General features: G+C 41.1%; 1 protein-coding gene across 50 annotated transcripts in view; it reads left to right on the top strand.

Moving 5' to 3' along the window:
* The window catches only part of LOC134661654 (protein tramtrack, beta isoform), a 506900-nt gene that overhangs the window by 2427 nt on the left and 485984 nt on the right, over window positions 1-18489 (top strand). The gene's annotated exons all lie outside the window — the stretch shown is intronic.

Below are 18489 nucleotides of genomic sequence, written 5' to 3'. Positions count from 1 at the left end.
TTGTAAAGAACGGCTCTTTTCATGAACGCGCGAACGTGTGTTGCAGTCTGGAATGTAATTTGAATAACAGGTTTGTAAATGGCGAGAAAGTACGCTGTTGGCATTGCGTAAAAAAATCGCTTTACCTAAACTAAATATCGTCTGGCGATTACTCGTTAATTGAAAAAATAGGTCACAAGGGAGCAAAATTACATATTTACGGCGAGGGCGTACAGTACACTGGATTTCGTTCAGGATCTATAATTGATACCTGAGCATAGTGAGGTATTTAAGACGCCCAAGGTGGAAATAATTTTGCTACCATTGTGATATATACTGCTTTTCACATCACAGGAAATTATTGTTCCAAGAATATACGTATTTAACCTTTTGGACGCCAATTACCGATATATACGCACCGCAGGTCCAACGCCAAAGACGTATTAATCGGTCTTAGACCACAGAGCAACAGACCTAGGTGCATATGCATAAAGTTCAATTTCAGTTTTGATTTGACACTTCGGTGACGTGGCGTCTGAGAGACGGCGTCGAAAAGGTTAACCAAAATAAAAACCAGCCAAGTGCGAGTCGGACTCGCGCACGGAGGGTTCCGCACCATCAACAAAAAATAGAGCAAAAAAATCGTGTTTGTTGAATGGGAGCCCCCCCTTAAATATTTATTTTATTTTTAGTATTTGTTATAGCGGCAACAGAGATACATCATTTGTGAAAAATTCAACTGTCTAGCTATCGCGGTTCATGAGATACAGCCTGGTGACGGACGGACGGACGGACAGCGAAGTCTTAGTAATAGGGTCCCGTTTTTTACCCTTTGGGTACGGAACCCTAAAAAGAGTATGCGACAAAGAGAAGTGTCCTAGAACAAGTGTCTTTGATCCCTCCTAGCAGGGAAGAATTGATGTGAAAAATAGTATAGGTGAACCAGGATCTGTTGAGGGTGCGCCATGTTGCAAAATTTCACTGGAACTAATTTTTTCATACTACACTGAATTGTCACCCTATACATGAGAATAACAGCGCCCTCTTGACAATTATCATATATTACTGGTCAGGCTATACATTAACATTACATACTAGGGAGGTGAATTCGTGAATGATCGCAGGTGTTTGTGGCCCGAACCGAAGGTGAGGTGGTTTTACGTCTTGCCTTGGCCAGGAAGTGAGATTTTCTCCTCGCGTAGGGGGAAGAAAATCCCACTTACGGGCCTAGGGTGACGTAAAAGTAATTACTACTTCGCTATGGCTAGGTGCTGAGGCTTTACACGCTCGTAGGTGTACACTTGCCTTGGGCCTGTATACATATTGATTAATATACAGTAGAGTCCGATTAGTACGACTTCGCATATAACAACCAACCGCTTATAGCGACGTAAGTATAAGCACTTGTTTGGTTTTAGTATGAGCTACTATGAAAGTACAACCGTTTATTACGACTCCGCTTATAACGACTGACCGCTTTTAACGACGGAAATTGACACAAAATCCGTCCGTCAAGTCCGGTTACAACGACGAACGACGTAATTTTTACAAATAAATTGTTGGTAAGGAGCTTACTCCGTCCCGCGCACCCAATACCCTTTACCTATACGCATCAGCAAGATGAAAAACTGTGACTTTTCGTAATCTTGCAAACTAAATAAAAGCCAATTCGCATTATTCAATTGAGCTTAAACTTCACATGCATAATTATGTAAGTTGGGTGACAATGCAATATTTTGGTACCTTCGAGCTGGAGATGGCCATAGGAACTGTTTGATAAAACAACGCATCCTAATTGAGTTTGGGTTTGTAAGAATTGTGTCAATTGAGTATAGGTTGCTTGTTGAAACAAAAGTAAACAGTCCGCGATAAAGGCTTGAGTCAAAATTGAAATGTTTGAGAAAAAACTTATTTATTTCATGTACGATTGTCACCTTGATTAGATCCCTAAAAATTACGACTTTTTATTTTACGGGATTTGAGTAATTTGCGGATGATGAGTGAGTACGCGAACCTACAAAAGTGGCTTCTTCTAAACACACAAGTCTCTGCATTTAAGACAAAGTGTTGTAATACTAACGTATATGAATATTTGAATTAAAATGTTTTTTTTTCGTTGATTGTCGCATAAGTATTAATAAATACAAAATGTCATTATTATGATTAAAAAAAAATATTAAAATTAACAGTTCGTTTAGTGCGACGTCCGGTTAGTACGACGTAATATCGGCGGTCCCTTGGGCGTCGTTATAACCGGACTCTACTGTATTACTTCCATCAGATATATATCCGAGCGGTCAACGTGCTCGCAAATATATGAACACGCACTATCGCCTTGACAATAGCTGCTTGGTCAGATATTTGTGCGCGCCTTGGCTGCTCCGATATATTTGATGGCGACTGTACGAGTTCATTGAGTAGGTACTATCTCGGAAGATCGAAAATTAACTATGCCATTTTGTTAAACTTAACCAGGTAACGGAATTCAATAAAAACAATCGCTCCGTTTGTGACGGGCTAATAACGTGTCATGCTTTCTAGTGGTGACATGGTATCCGTCGTACGGAGTACGGAATTCAAACGCATCAAAAAAAAATTACGAAATTGTACGCTAATTAAACTGTAACACGTACTGACGATCGCTGCCGGGACGCATACTTTCTGCTTATGGGCATGCACACTCCATAAATCAGTTTTGGTACCAAGACTCCTATTATTTTCGTAGTCATCTAGCATCGAGTACCTAACGGAATTACTCGCAAAATTTTTATTGAACAACAATTTCAGCAAGAAGGTAGTACTATTAGTTATTCTGTGGCAGAAGTGAGTTGGAAATAGAGTTCCGGTTATAATATTAGCTGAAAATTGTTGAGCATTAGTCTTTTTTCGGTTGTCGCAACACTCGAACCATCTATTTTCAAGTAGCAGAGGGTCTACCGCGAATCACGTTCGACGTGTTGGCTCTCTGTCGCACTTGTGAATTCGTACGTAAGTGTGACAGGGAGGCAACACGTCGAACGTGGTCCGCGGTAGGCGCTCAGTACTGATAAATCCGCTACTCGGATGCTAGATGTCGACTACGAAAATAATAGGTGTATACCAAAACTGATGTATGGACTTAAGGAGTGAGCATTAACCTTTTCCACACCATGTCAAACACAAAAGCTGTCACTCAGACGCCACGTCACCGAAGTGTCAAAACTGAAATTGAACTTTATGCATATGCACCTAGGTCTATGTTGCTCTGTGGTCTATATGACCGATTAATAAGTCTTTGGCGTTGGACCTGCGGTGCGTATATATCGGTCATTGGCGTCCAAAAGGTTAAAGGCTTCGTCACACAGGCGCGTTTTCCGGGCGGGGCGTGAGCGGGGCGCGCCGCTTTTACATATAAAACGCTCACGCCCCGCTCACGTCCCGCCCGGAAAACGCGCCCTCCAGTACCATCGGTCCACTTTCCCAATCTGTCTACTTTACCAAAGGGTCCATTTTCGCGATCTGTGTACTTTACCAAACGGTCCACTTTCGCGATGTGTCCACTTTACCATCGGTCCACTTTTCCGGTCTGTCTATTTTGCCAAACTGTCCACTTTCCCGATCTGTCTACTTGAGCACGTTGTCTACTTTCGCCATTGATTCACTCGTTTCGTAGCATAGTACCAACTTCGTGAACTTTCATTTGGCGATTCGCGAAATGTATTTTTTATACACGCAAACCACCAGTTTCTCAGAATACCAAAAACGCTTAGTGCCAGCATAATGCCAAATCAATGTGTCAACCACAGAGGACCGAAATATCAGTATTGTAACAGGTGCGAGTGAGACACCGTCATTATTCTGACAGTATTTAATCAAATATAACTGATTGCGTTGCAGCAAATTACCGTTTTGTGACTACAACGAACAAAATGTCTGGGATCATTCCAGTAAACAATATCCCATGAAAACATTTCATGTAAAATGTTGCCAAGACGAAACCACAAGGCTCGGACTGTCAAAAAGTTATCAGATATCTTGTAGAACCAAGCTTCTAACTCTGCAAGCCCTAACATGACAAACTCTACACCTTAGTCAACATATGTGGCTTGGCCGTTTCGCTACCGTCACATGGGCGGAAGGTGAAATCTATTCATTATTTTTTATTATACAATAATTTTTGTAGTAACAAAACGACCAAGCTACGTATTTTGACTAAGGTGTAGAGTTTGTGATGTTAGTGTTGTGATGAGTGTGGCTTGTAGAGTTAGAAGCTTGGCAACAAGATATATCTGATAACTTTTTGACAGTCCGAGCCCTGTGGTTTCGTCTTGGCAACATTTTACATGAAATGTTTTTCATGGGATCGGAAAAGCGGACCATTTGGTCAAGTAGACCGATCGGTAATTAGACGGATCGGGAAAGTGGACCGATAGGTAATTAGACAGATTGAGAAAAGCAATTAGGCAGATCGGGAAAGTAGACCGTTTGGTAAAGTAGACAGATTGGGAAAATGGACCGATGGTACTGGAGGGAAAACGCGCTTGTGTGACGAAGCCTTGCTATATTTCTGTTATGGGGTCGAAACTATTTGGCCACTTTTGACTGCTACAAAGTATTTGACGCTAACTGTACATAGTACCATCTGTGGGCTACATCGGAAGCATAAACATCACATTTACGGCTCGCGTCAAAAATCAAAGCATATCAAAGGTTAGTAAAGGTAAATAAATGAAGTAAATATAAATATTAAATCGTGAAAATTAAATTAGTAAAATTAGGCAAAATTAAACCTCATAATATTACTTGAAATAATAAGACTTCCAACAGATGGCGCCACTAGTACTATACCGAGCCGCGTTATATGTTGAGAAATAAAATTATTTGTTTATTAGAAATAGTAGGTATAGGTATAGGTGATAAACATCACATAATTTATAATAAATTCATTTTTTGTTTAATAATATACAGTTGATAGTTGGAATAAAATCAAATATTGCCCTCGAACGATTACTACGTTTAGCGATAGATGGAGCTAGAAGTTCAATAACTGGATTGTGCAGATAAATTATACACCTATCCTGTATTTTACTAGTCCTGTGTATGGGAAATTATTTGTATTTTAATATTGAATGAACAATGTACTACTTATGCTTCTTACAAAAAAATAGCTAAATATCTAGTACGTTTACCGCGGGTGGTGGTACTAGGTAGTATCGTATTAAAGGTAGGTTGGTAGGTACGTAAGATTCTTGATGTCTGTATGTGAATTGTTTTGATTAAATACATGCATGTTTATGCTGATATACAATAGTTTCATTTTGAAGCGCCTGTAATAGGTACTCTGTTTTATTAACCTTTTCAACGCTTTTCGTCCCATGCTAAAATGTGGCTTATACGCCAAATGGTTGCAATATGAAGAGCGAAAATAATATCTGTCAGCAGGAAAATTGCTTTGACAGCGTCCGTCATAGCCTTTTTAGTGGCTTTTGGCGTCATGGGCACGACAACACTCGACCACTTTAGTGGCTCTTGGCGTTGAAAAGGTTAAAATGAACTTGGCACTGGAGGCCTTGGTCACTTTTTCTTAGTATATGACATTTATTCAAAGTTTATAATTCTGCCCTGCTAAGCCGAAAAGCGCTATCTCAAAAGAAAATTCATTGCTAACTTATGCTTTAGTTTCTATACCTGAGAATTCTATTTTCAAAATCATTTGTTTTTGAGATAGCGCTTTTCGGCTTCGCAGGGCAGAATTATAGTAGTGTGTCTACTTGAAATAAAAACAAATTAAAATATTTTCTGAAAATAATTTAATTTGTTCTAATACAAAAAAAATTGAATAGATTTTTTGAAAAATACTTATTTCGACCTTCCTTTTTCTCTCATACATTAATTATAAAAGAATATATATCGTAAAAATTAGAACGGTAACAATTTGTATGGGAATGCGGAACTTCACTCAACTTTTGGTTTAACTCGCGCACCGAGGGTTCCGTGCCAACTTTCAATTTTCTCACTATAACCACAAAATTGAAATAGTTATTTGTACAACAAGAGATCAAAGTTTGATATTTCTTCGAGTGCTTATTTTGAGTCCCGTGCAAGCGAAAGAATCTATAATAGATTCACGAGCGTAGCGAGTGAATCTAATTTAGAATCTTGAGCGTAGTAAGGGACTCAAAAGCGCACGAGATGTAAATAACTTTGATCTCGTGTAGTACACAACATTTTTCACCTCAGCAGTGAGAACATATTAGAGAACCCGAAAAATGTATTCCTTCTTCATCACTTACCTCTATTCACTCATGTTTTCTTAAGATATACCAGCAATTAAATTTTCACCTCAGCAGCTCGAACAAGGGTACTTTGCTACTTAAAAACAGTGAGCAAAATCGCATTTTTTAAGTAGCAAAGTACCCTTGTTCGAGCTGCTGAGGTGAAAATTGTTTTGTAATGTTCAGTTCGAGCTCTTTCAAATGATATCCCACTCGACCTAGTAACTAGACTTTGAAATTGAGCCCCCGCTTTTAAGGAGCCGATGTTAACGACAACAGCGCGGTGTTGCCAAGACTTTTAAAACATGATATGTACCAACAAAGAACCTAAATAGGTGTGATATGTGTGTGAATGTATAAGTGTTAAGGAGAGGGAGTTACTGTTAAGTACCTACGGCAAAAAGATGGTAAGTGAGTAAGTGGTAAGTAAGGCATTATGATGATATCCGTTTAAACTGATGATGGAGATTAGTTCCCGATTCGCTGGATTCTTGTTTAATCGGAAATATTTATAGGTATGTAATATGACCGGTTAGGCAAAGAAAGGCGCTCGGTTGTATTTTATTTAATACTGTAATAGTAATACATATATACAAGCAAAAAATGGCTGCGAACAATTGAGCGCAAAGTTGTCCTACAAAAAGCCTAACAGGCTGTCACAGTTGGCTCTAGTCCTACCAAAAACCTAGAAGGCTGTCACAGTTGGCTCTTATAGTGAGTTACTACATGCAATGCAGACCGCGCCTATGTGCAAACAATGATATTATATAACCATAGATAGGTTATACTCATACTTGAGGAGCACAAAAAATACTTCCTTATTTATTTCTGTGCCTACGAAGAAATCTGTTATATGACTCATTTTCTCATTCCATCCACCTTTGTCACACTCGTTGTTATACATAAGGTCGTCTCTTTCTCTTTCGGTGTGCGGGAGCTCGTTAGCACGTGCACATTTCTCGCTTGTCCAGCCGCGACTAAAGGCAACTTGTCCAATTTGTCACAAGGTAAGCGCTTCAATTTTGGAACGCCTATAACCTATCTTGAGTTATAAATCATTGTGTGCAAACAGCACTTTTTCCAAGGTTGCCCTCTGTAATGTACCTACAGCAGCTAATTAAGTAATTATTTTCTACGCTACGTACAACCGTTATAAACTTCAGTGCTACAACCGAAAGGCGTAAGTTATAACTGTTATAAACTTCAGTGCTACAACGGAAAGGCGTAAGTACCTACTACTACTATCACCAGCAATTGAATGAGCTGAAAGTCGTCTAGTCTAGCTACCTACATATTATGCCTACTCAAATAATATAGCCCATATCTTTCTAGCGATAGAAGCTAGGGAATACATACGAGATTTATCTACCTTTTTCCCCTGATATCATTTTATTAATATTATTTCGCTGAAGGAAACATCGCGAGGAAATCGGCCACAATTCTAGGAGTAACTCTTCACCTATTATTTTTTACGTCGGTGGTAAACAAGCATATGGCCCGCTTGATGGTAAGCAACTAATCAGTCACCGCAGCCTATATAATCGTAGACGCCTGCATCTCCAGAGATGTTACACCTCCACTTACTTAGTCTTATATGGAAGACCTCCTGTACAACCCATAATAATAGATATGTGAATAGATGGCATTTCGGCAAAATCAAGTTATCGATGAGGAGTGCGAGTGGGTTCGCGAATGGATCCGTATTATTTAAGCAATAGGTAGGTAATACATATTTGTATTTGCTTAATTGCTTATTATACGTGCAAAGCTCAACACAAATGGCGCTGCAATCGTGCGAAGGATTGCACGCATGTGAAGGGCTAATATTGGTCGCAATCGCGCGAATGGATGACAACAGTTGACGTATGATTGCACCCAAACGGGTTACGCCCGTCGCAGACGGAGCGATAATTATATCGGCAGATACCGTAAGATATCTAGTATAGTATCGCTAAATGATCGCTAAGCACCACATACGCCAACGATACCAAAATATATATTGCTCTCTGTCTAGCACCCACATTGTGAGAGAGACGAAATATACATACCAAAATATATCTTAATTATCGATCTATAACATTTTAAGGTATCTTAAGATGCCTTGCGATAAGATTTTTTTTTTTTTAATACCACATAGGTGGCAAACAAGCATACGGGCCGCCTGATGGTAAGCAGTCACCGTAGCCTATGGACGCCTGCAACTCCAGAGGTGTTACATGCGCGTTGCCGACCTTTTTTTAAAAACCTGTACACTCCTTTTTTGAAGAACCCCATATCGTAGACCCTCGGGAAAACCTCGGAAAGGAGCTCATTCCACAGCCGGAGCGTCCGCGGGAGGAAATTCCTCTTAAACCGCACAGTACGCGACCATTTAGGTTCTAGGGTGTGTGGATGAACACCCTGCCGATGGCGAGCGGTGCGGTGATAGAAAGCTGCCGTTGGCATCATGTCAAACAATTCTTCAGAGCACAGCCCATTGTACAAGCGGTAGAACACACATAAGGAGGCAAGGTCTCTCCTCAGACTTAAAGGTTCAATACCGCTTGTGAGTTTGGGATCATCGACGATTCGTACAGCGCGCCTTTGGATTGAGTCGAAGGGTCCAAGCTGGCATCCAGGTGCTCCTGCCCAAAGGTGACAGCAGTACTCCATATGGGGTCTGACTTGCGATTTATAAAGCAGCAGTCTTTGCCCCGATATCGTAAGATACTAAAATATACAATTACAGCTTCGTGTGTGGACTCTAGCTGTCAAATACACTCGGGTGCAAAGAAATCGGACCACCCCAGCATTTTTATCATTTTTTCAATTTCTGTAAAAACTGTATGTGCTACTGTGACATATTATATACCTAATGAAAGGTTGGCTTTTCCTCTATAAATTGATGTGCTTTTCACAGGTTTACTTCCAATATTTTCAGGCTTTCAGGGCTAAGAACTTTGTCACCCTAAAAATGCATACTGGAGTGAAACTTATGCATAATGGGAAAACTGCGATTCTAAAGATATCAAGTAAAAATTAAAACAATTTTCAGCATTTTAATACCGTATATTGCCTCCTCTAGCCCTACGACATGCAGTCATTCGGTTTTTCATTGATCTTATGAATTTTTTTACAGTGTCTTGAGGGATGCCCGCCCATTCTTCTTCGATCGCAGTCTTTAGCTCCAGTAAGGATTCAGGGGCGGGATTTCTGGCCCGGATTCTTCTTTTCAGCTCGTTCCAAATGTGCTCGATCGGGTTTAGGTCAGGACTGCGGGCTGGCCACTCCATGACTCTGATGCCGACCTCCTCCAAGTACTCCTTAGTGATCCGGGCTGTATGCGGCCGAGCGTTATCTTGCATGAGGATGAACTCATCGCCGATATAACCCGCAAATGGGACCACATGATCAGCCAGGATTTCCTCCACGTACCGACGTGCAGTCAAACCGCCTGAATTCGGTCTGGTACCTGGCCCTGTGATGAACACAATGTCCGTCTTCGCTTCCAAAGAAATACCAGCCCAGACCATGATTGACCCCCCACCATAAGCAACACGTTCCTCGATGCAGCATTGAGAGAACCGCTCCCCAGGTCTTCGGTAGACTCGTACCCGTCCGTCATTGCCAGACAAAGTTATCCTGCACTCGTCGGAAAAAAGTACGGAACTCCATTGCTGAAGGGTCCATTCTTCATGTTCGCGAGCGAAGACGCGTCGTTGTCCACGATGTATTGGGGTGAGTTTTGGGCCATTTGCAGCTCTGTGAGCTGTCAATTCCTTCTCCTTCAGTCGTCTTCTAACTGTCCATCGGCTGATAGACACATTCCTGGTCTCTAGGAGCTTCTGCTGAAGCTGAACGGCATTCAGTCGACGATTTCGTAGCGAGGTAAGAACGATGAAACGGTCATCTCTCTCAGAAGTGATGCGAGTTCTGCCAGTTCCGGGTCTTCTGGATAACGTCTGATCTACGCGGAATCTCTGGAAGACACGTTGAACCGATGACTTCGATAGGTTGAGTTGTCGAGCCACTGCACGTTGACTAAGCCCTCCCTGCAATAGGGCAACTGCTTGGCCGGCTTCAGTCGAGGTAGTATCCATTTTTCTCCAGTTTTTCCAGGTTCAGGCGATGAGAGAAGTGTTCAGGAAGACGTACCAATCACGAATGATGCATAAACAATGATAATGACTGTTTTTATACCTAATGATAAGTGGTCAATTAGTGCATGCGCTAATGAGGCAGTTGGAGGGGGGTGATTTCCAGGCCCATATTTTGCACAATATCCATCCCCACTCCTGAATATTGATGTCATTTGATAGGGCAGAAAATTATCTACCACGTGGTATTTAAATTATCATGATCGAGGTTACAGTTTTTACACAAATTGAAAAAATGTTGAAAATGCTGGGGTGGTCCGATTTCTTTGCACCCGAGTGTATTACGTAAAAATGACGTAAAAGATATCGTAAGATGCCGTATCTTAGGGTATCTGCCAATATATCGTCGGGTGACAAGTAAAAATCACTAACTAACATCATTGAAATTATTGGACAATAAATCGTGTTACAAGTGTAATAAAATAAAGTGCATTGTTTTAAATTTTTTGATATTACTTAGTGACTTTTACTTGTCACCCGACGATATTATCGCTCCGTCTGTGACGGACTTACGAATGTGTAAAGGCCATAACAGACTACCGCACCGCACCAAGGTCACCGTGCGCCGTACCCAAGGTCGCGGTGCGGTGCGGTAGACTGTTACGGCTATAAGAAGCTACGCAACTTTGGAAGTTTGTAGGTTCACGTGTTTCTGTAAAATGAAATTTCGATTTTCTTGTTTCGCGGTAGGCCCTCAGGCACGACTTGTAAAAGCACGAATTTTAAGGCCCCAGTACACATGGGCCATCGCCGGCCACTCCAAGGGACGCATTTATGCGTTAGAGGGAGCAAGTGATATTGCTATCTCATTCTACCGCATGGCTGCGTCCCTTGGAGTGGCCGGCGATGGCCCATTGTGTACTGGGGCCTTTAGAGAAGCACTGAATTGCTAGTTGATTCAGATTTGGTAATTTAGGTCAAACAATTGGATCTAAACAAAAAACTACTGAATTATTACAAGGAAATCTAACTCCACTGTCCACATTGATTTAGCATGGAATGGAGCAGATATGTATTTTCATGGTAAGAAATTATTTGTTTTCAATTCCATATTATAGTTATAGTTGGTAAAACCAATTTATCAGTAAATAAGATCCAAAAGAACTATACTCATCCTTTTCTTTTGGGTGATAGTACTAGTGTAAGACAAAGATAGTATGATTATCTCTGTCTATGTTTGAAATGAGACAGTCTTTTGCAAACATAAAATTTATAGTTGGTCAACCAAATCTTGTCAGTAAAAAAAGGCGCGAAATTCAAATTTTCTATGGGACGATATCCCTTCGCTCCTACATTTTTCAAATTTGCCGCCTTCTTCTACTGTCAAGATCTGGTTGACCAAGTATAACTAAACACATCACGATCAAATGAAGTGATTCGTTTTATATGTTTGACCGAATAAAGCGTACTTCGGAACGACTGGGTTCTGTTGTTGTATCTGTGGTCGTTTACGCCGTGGGATCTATGGTTGCAATTGTGTCACTGGATGATTGTTTACTAATTCAAGAAATATTAATACATAATCTAATAATTGTGAATGATATTATGGTTTATATGACAACGAACAATTAAATCAGTGCCAGTAACTACAGTGTTAAAAAAATGTTTTCTATTTTCGAGTAGCGTTATCGTTTCAGCCTTGAGCGTGTTTACGTCAAAATGTTTTAAATTATTTAATGTTTTGAAGTGATATTAGTGTGGGAAATGTGAATAATGAAAGTGCAGTGATGGTTAATGTGTATTTGGCGTTATCTGTTCGTTTGGATCAACGCATGAAATACGGAGAAAGTCTACAAGTAAGTTAACACGACATGTAAACGATTGCAGGATGTCATCTCGGCTACCACCGTTAGCTTTCAGTATTTTATGGAAATCGAGTTTATGTACCGTAAATTATTCTAAGGGGGTTTACAATAATTAAAATATCCTCATTTCATGCCAGGTTATTCATATATTGCGCGCTTTTTTTGCAGCTTGTAAACATAACCTACAAAATTCCACGGATCCTGTATTTACTTCTACGGAACAACGACTTGTATTTTGATACAAATTACTGTCACTGAACTTTAAAAACAATTTATTATTGTTATTTGTACATCTTCTAGTCGCAAACACCAACTAAATCTTTACTAATATGCTTTATTTCACGTAAACTTCTCTCAAACTAGTTAGTACTTATTTAACGAAACGTCAAATAGTTTTTCTTTAATTGATCGTATATTTATTATAAATGTAATGTTTTGGGGTAAGTACGTATCTTATGTAATGTGTTAGGCATCAGGAATAATTCATTCTAAGTAAATACATGAATTATGTTATGTTGCCTGTAATTTTACAAACTTATTAGTATGAGCAATCAATCAACTCAATTTTTTGATATACACAAGAATAATGAATACAATTAGTCTCATGAATATTTGTTTACTCATTCTGCATAATAAATATGCATGGTTGTGAAGTTTCAAAGTGATAACCTGCATGCATGTGGTAAAGTTGTTTATTATATTTCTGTATTAATTTATTATTCCTGTAATATTTTTCTTTTGTCCGTTGCAATGCGAAGTATATTACTGATTAGGCTACCATATTTTTATTTTTGAATGGGTTTATTTATGTTTAGCTACCAGGTCGCTTGACCTGATAGAAATTGTACACCCAGATGCAAAAGTGCATGGCCATTTTATGAATGAATTCAATTCATAATGTGTCGATGCAATTTTGCAGTTCACTGTACAGGAAAGAGCATAAACGGTGCATCAGTGATGAAAGTAGTGTTTTGATAGTTTGTGTCAAGTAGTTGTACTTCTTGTTTGTCATTCCATGTGCAAGTAATACTTACACATGTGGGCTTAACCTTTAGCTTCCCACGGTCTTAACTTAACATTGGTACTAATCATTCAATGAAAACTGAATCATTTTTGAGATCAGAAGAATGTGATTTTGTGGATCAGAGTTGCATTTGATTATGTACATATATCAACTTATTTGGAATATAATATAATTGTGTAAGAATGTAACAGGTATGAGTTGTTGATCACTGAAACTACACTACACTCAGTGGTACATTGTACGCTAGAGCTAGTACCATCTGTGGGGTTGTTTTCCAAGTGCTAAGGATATTCCTATGTGTGTCTTAATCCTATGACAGGCAGGAGGAGAGTAGTTTATAAGGTATGTATCTATGGGCCTTAGTTGCCTGACAATAAATGATATTTGATTTGATTTGATAAGAAATATATCTTCTTCAGTCGGTCACTCGATGCTGAGGATTGTGACATCATGTTCTTCTGTTGAAGACCAGGTTCCTCCATAGGCTTCTATTCGTCGCCAAGCGCATGGCCTCGTGCAGTTGTAATTGCATTGGTGCAGTGATTTGAGCACACAATCTAGTAGGGAGAGGGCCCTGAGGTCTGGTGCCTTCAACTTTGCCCCTCACAATAACTTTTTCCACGCTATCCGGGGAACGACGTGAGAGGTGTCCAAAGTATATGAGTATTAGGTCCTGGCATATCGTTGACAACCGGCGTTTTATGCGTAGTTCTTCCAATATGGACTGATTAGTATGCATAGCTGTTCAAGGTATCTGTAAAAGCCGGCGCCAACACCACAACTCAAATGCGTCGCGAAAAGAAATATACCTTTATCTGTTATTTATTTGTTATATAGACATTTCTAATTAATTATGTATGAATACTATGAATCAAATCAATCTTTTTGCAAAAGGGTTGTATGCCATTGAACTTGGTATATGTAGACAAGGGCAATTTACAGCAGAACAAAATACCTAAAGCCCCGTCTCCACATCGCGCGGCAAACCATCGAACATTGGCTCGCGCGGCAGCCGCGCGCAATGGATACCGGGCGCATCAAGTTGGCTCGCGCGGCAGCCCGGTATCCATTGCGCGCGGCTGCCGCGCGAGCCAATGTTCGATGGTTTGCCGCGCGATATGGAGACGGGGCTTAATATCACATAGTCATTCTGTTGCTGTCTGGGAATGAAAATTATATGTATCGTCATCATCATCATTAGCCTACATACGTCACACTGTCAAGAAGAGGCCTTCCCTCATATGTAAGAGGGATTGGTATGTCTAAATAACCTCCATGCTAGCCCAAAGTGGGTTCAGTATGTCAAATACACCTTTTGAATATAACCTTTTTTTTTCTAGGAGTAGGTATTTCTTTTATTCGTTATTAGTTCGCCTTTATACTAATGATGTGTGTTTTTTCCTCTTATGTTTACTTTTTGTAGAATAAAGTACTTTTTTTTTTATACCACATAGGTGGCAAACAAGCATACGGGCCGCCTGATGGTAAGCAGTCACCGTAGCCTATGGACGCCTGCAACTCCAGAGGTGTTACATGCGCGTTGCCGACCTTTTTTTTAAAAACCTGTACACTCCTTTTTTGAAGAACCCCATACCGTAGACCCTCGGGAAAACCTCGGAAGGGAGCTCATGCCACAGCCGGAGCGTCCGCGGGAGGAAATTCCTCTTAAACCGCACAGTACGCGACCATTTAGGTTCTAGGGTGTGTGGATGAACACCCTGCCGATGGCGAGCGGTGCGGTGATAGAAAGCTGCCGTTGGCATCATGTCAAACAATTCTTCAGAGCACAGCCCATTGTACAAGCGGTAGAACACACATAAGGAGGCAAGGTCTCTCCTCAGACTTAAAGGTTCAATACCGCTTGTGAGTTTGGGATCATCGACGATTCGTACAGCGCGCCTTTGGATTGAGTCGAAGGGTCCAAGCTGGCATCCAGGTGCTCCTGCCCAAAGGTGACAGCAGTACTCCATATGGGGTCTGACTTGCGATTTATAAAGCAGCAGTCTTTGCCCCGGAGTAAAGTATCGCCTCGCTTTATTGAGCACACCGAGTTTTTTCGATGCCAGCTTAGCCTTACCTTCCAGGTGGCTACGGAATTGGACGTCACTGGAGATGTCGACACCAAGGATCCCAATACTCCCTGACATGGTAAGGGCTGTGCCTTGGAACTGTGGGACCACAGTAAATGGGGTTTTCTTAGCGGTGAAGGCGCAAACTTGCGTCTTGGTGGGGTTGAATCGGACTAAATTGTCCCGACCCCACACCGAAACTCTGGATAGAGTGTTCTCAATGTCCGACACAAGCTTTTCACGACTCTCAAGCACCACAGAACGAGGGATGTTGGCACGGCCTGTGTAAAAGGCATCCCCAGCACTGTCGTCCGCATAGCAATGAATGTCGTCGATAGACAATATGTCATTGATGTGCAGCAAGAACAGCGTTGGGGATAGCACAGAACCTTGCGGGATGCCAGCGTTAATGCCCATGCTATCGGAGCAGCTTCCGTCTACTACAGCTCGTATGCGTCTGCCGGATAAGAAGCTAGCGATCCACTTGCACAGTCCCTCCGGCAATCCATAACATGGTAAATTTGACAGGAGACCCCGATGCCAGACCCGATCGAATGCCTTCGCTATATCTAGGCTGACTGCCAATGCCTCGCCTTGACTCTCAATGGCCGAAGCCCAGCGGTGTGTGAGATACACTAGAAGATCACCAGTCGAGCGACCGTGGCGAAAACCATAATGGCGGTCGCTGATCAGATCGTGTTCTTCTAGGTATCTCAGGAGCTTTGCGTTAATTATACGCTCCATGACCTTGGAGAGAAGGGAGGTAATAGCGATAGGCCTGTAATTCGATGGGTCCGATCTATCGCCCTTTTTAGGCACAGGGTGCACAAGGACCGTCTTCCACGAAGATGGAACATGCCGTTTGTCGCTAGAGAGTGTGAAAAGACGCGCCAACACGGGACACAACTGAGGAGCACACCGCTTAAGCACAAGAGCTGGTATGCCGTCTGGCCCGCTCGACTTATGGACGTTCAGAGATAGCAACTCCCGCCGAATATCGCTCTGCGTGAATGAGATTTCTGGCATGGAGTATGCGCACCGCGGGGTGGTGGGCGGCACGGCGCTACCGTCGTCGTTCAGGGTCGAGTTCGAGGCAAAAAGAGTACCAAGCAGATCGGCTTTCTCTTTTGCACTGTGGGCCAGATCACCATCAGCTTACTACTACAATTAAATTTCAGCCTAAACACCCCAATCCTTGTTAATGACCCTGCCTACAAACTTAGTGGTACATGGTTATGGATCAAAGTTTACTATATATATATATATTATTTAATTTTGGTCTCCAAACTCAAATTGGAACTGGGTTGCTTTGTTAGTTAGTTAGTCTACAAATTTTATAAAAATACATTTATTATGGTCTATTATAATAATGGGCATTGGATCCATACCCTACCACCATCTAGAAGAAATATTGTCACCGAAACAATATGCGCGGTAGACATGTCTGAAATGCAACCAGAACCACAGAATAAATAATAGTACTAAGTACAGAAGACTCACTCTCTAACAAAACGCGTCTGTTACGATCAGCACAGATATGGCCGCTAGGTGGCGACAGCGCCACGCGCGGCTTATGGCTTTCCACAAAATTGGGGCCGAACGGATGTACTTTTAGCTACCTGTAGCAAAGCGACGAAATCGCGGAGTGAGACACGCCTGCCAGAACCTCAAATGAGAGGATTAACCAATTATTAAAATGAAACAAGTGAGGGCTGAATGCAAAGTCTTCAAAAGCAAATTGTCTGGCACACAACTGAATATATTATTTTTCCATAAGTGCACACAATACAGTTGCATTTACGTGGGTAAGAGAAACATGTAGTGTGTAGTGGTCACTGAAATCAGAATTCACTGAAAAGGTTAAAAACCTCTGCCCTAAGAATTCCTAGACCATTGGTGGCACCCTCTAACAGTTATTCATCTGACTCAATTGATTTCTAAGATTACCTCTCTAGACATGGTTCCCTCTTAGGCTAGCAACTGCATAGTTAGCTCAAAGGTATTATATATATATATTATAATATATATATATAACTCCGTATAAGATAAGTAAAGTCTAAAAAAAAACGTAACTCGGAAAATCAAGAAAAATGTATGCTCGAAAAGATGGCGTCATACCTTTGGCATATACTCGTGTAGATGGCGTCACCGTTTGATATATGTATAAAAAAAAATTAACAGATATATAACAGTGAAAAAACTTGGGTGAAAGTTATTTGGCATCTAAAAATAATAAAAAATCTATTATCCATTGTATTTTGTATATATTTTTATGATTTATTATTTTTAGTTTTAATCCTGTGTCGAAAGATGGCAGTAAATTTACTGTGACTACAAAATTTACCATGACAATAAGCCTCTAGACACTTTATTCTCTTTGGTTAGCTTAGCTTATTGGTGCATCTGGCATTGCCAAGGTGCCAATTAAGAAGCTTAAGCTCATCCTCACTTCCTCGACACGTGGCAAACCAAGAACAAGCGAGCATCTCGTTCGTTTTTGCCCAGAATGTGGAAGCTGTGGAATGAGCTAGGTGAGCTAGCTTGCGAGGGGCGGGGCGTGAGCGGGGCGCGCCGCTTTTACATATAAAACGCTCGCGCCCCGCCCGGAAAACGCGCCTGTGTGACGGAACCTGTAGGGTTCTCAAAGGTCAGTATCGCATAAGTGGCTCCTCTGATGTTGCTTATGTCCATGGGCGGCGATGACTGCTTCCCATCAGGCAGCTCGTCTGCTCGTTTGCTTCCTATTACATAAATAAAATAAAAAAATTCAATCCATGTTGAGGAGGATTCCAATTTTACGAGTAAGGTAATTTTCATCTAAAGCTTTACATGGAAACTTGCATGCAGTGATGACTGTGATGAGTCTTAATGTTGATATTAAATGAATAAACGAAACTATTCCCGAAATAATTTTATTTTATTGCTACGCTATATTTCATATCCCAGATTATAGACTTCGTCACGCAGGCCCGTTTTCCGGGCGGCACGTGAGCGGGGCTCGCCGCTTTTACATACAAAACGCTCACGCCCCGCCCGGAAAACGCGCCTGTGTGCCGAAGCCTTATATGATGACAGTTCGATTGGTGTCTGGTTTTATATAAACGAAAATGATAGTTGGGTTGGGAATGTTTGGGTTGTAGATTATAGCCATTTGATCTGTCATTATAGTATGTGGGTTATAAAATCACAGTTAGTCACCTTTGTGCTCAGGCTACTTTAATT

Source organism: Cydia amplana, chromosome 2 (genome assembly GCF_948474715.1).
Source record: "Cydia amplana chromosome 2, ilCydAmpl1.1, whole genome shotgun sequence".
NCBI classification, from domain to species: Eukaryota; Metazoa; Arthropoda; class Insecta; order Lepidoptera; family Tortricidae; genus Cydia; species Cydia amplana.
This window is presented reverse-complemented; position numbering and strand designations above follow the sequence as displayed.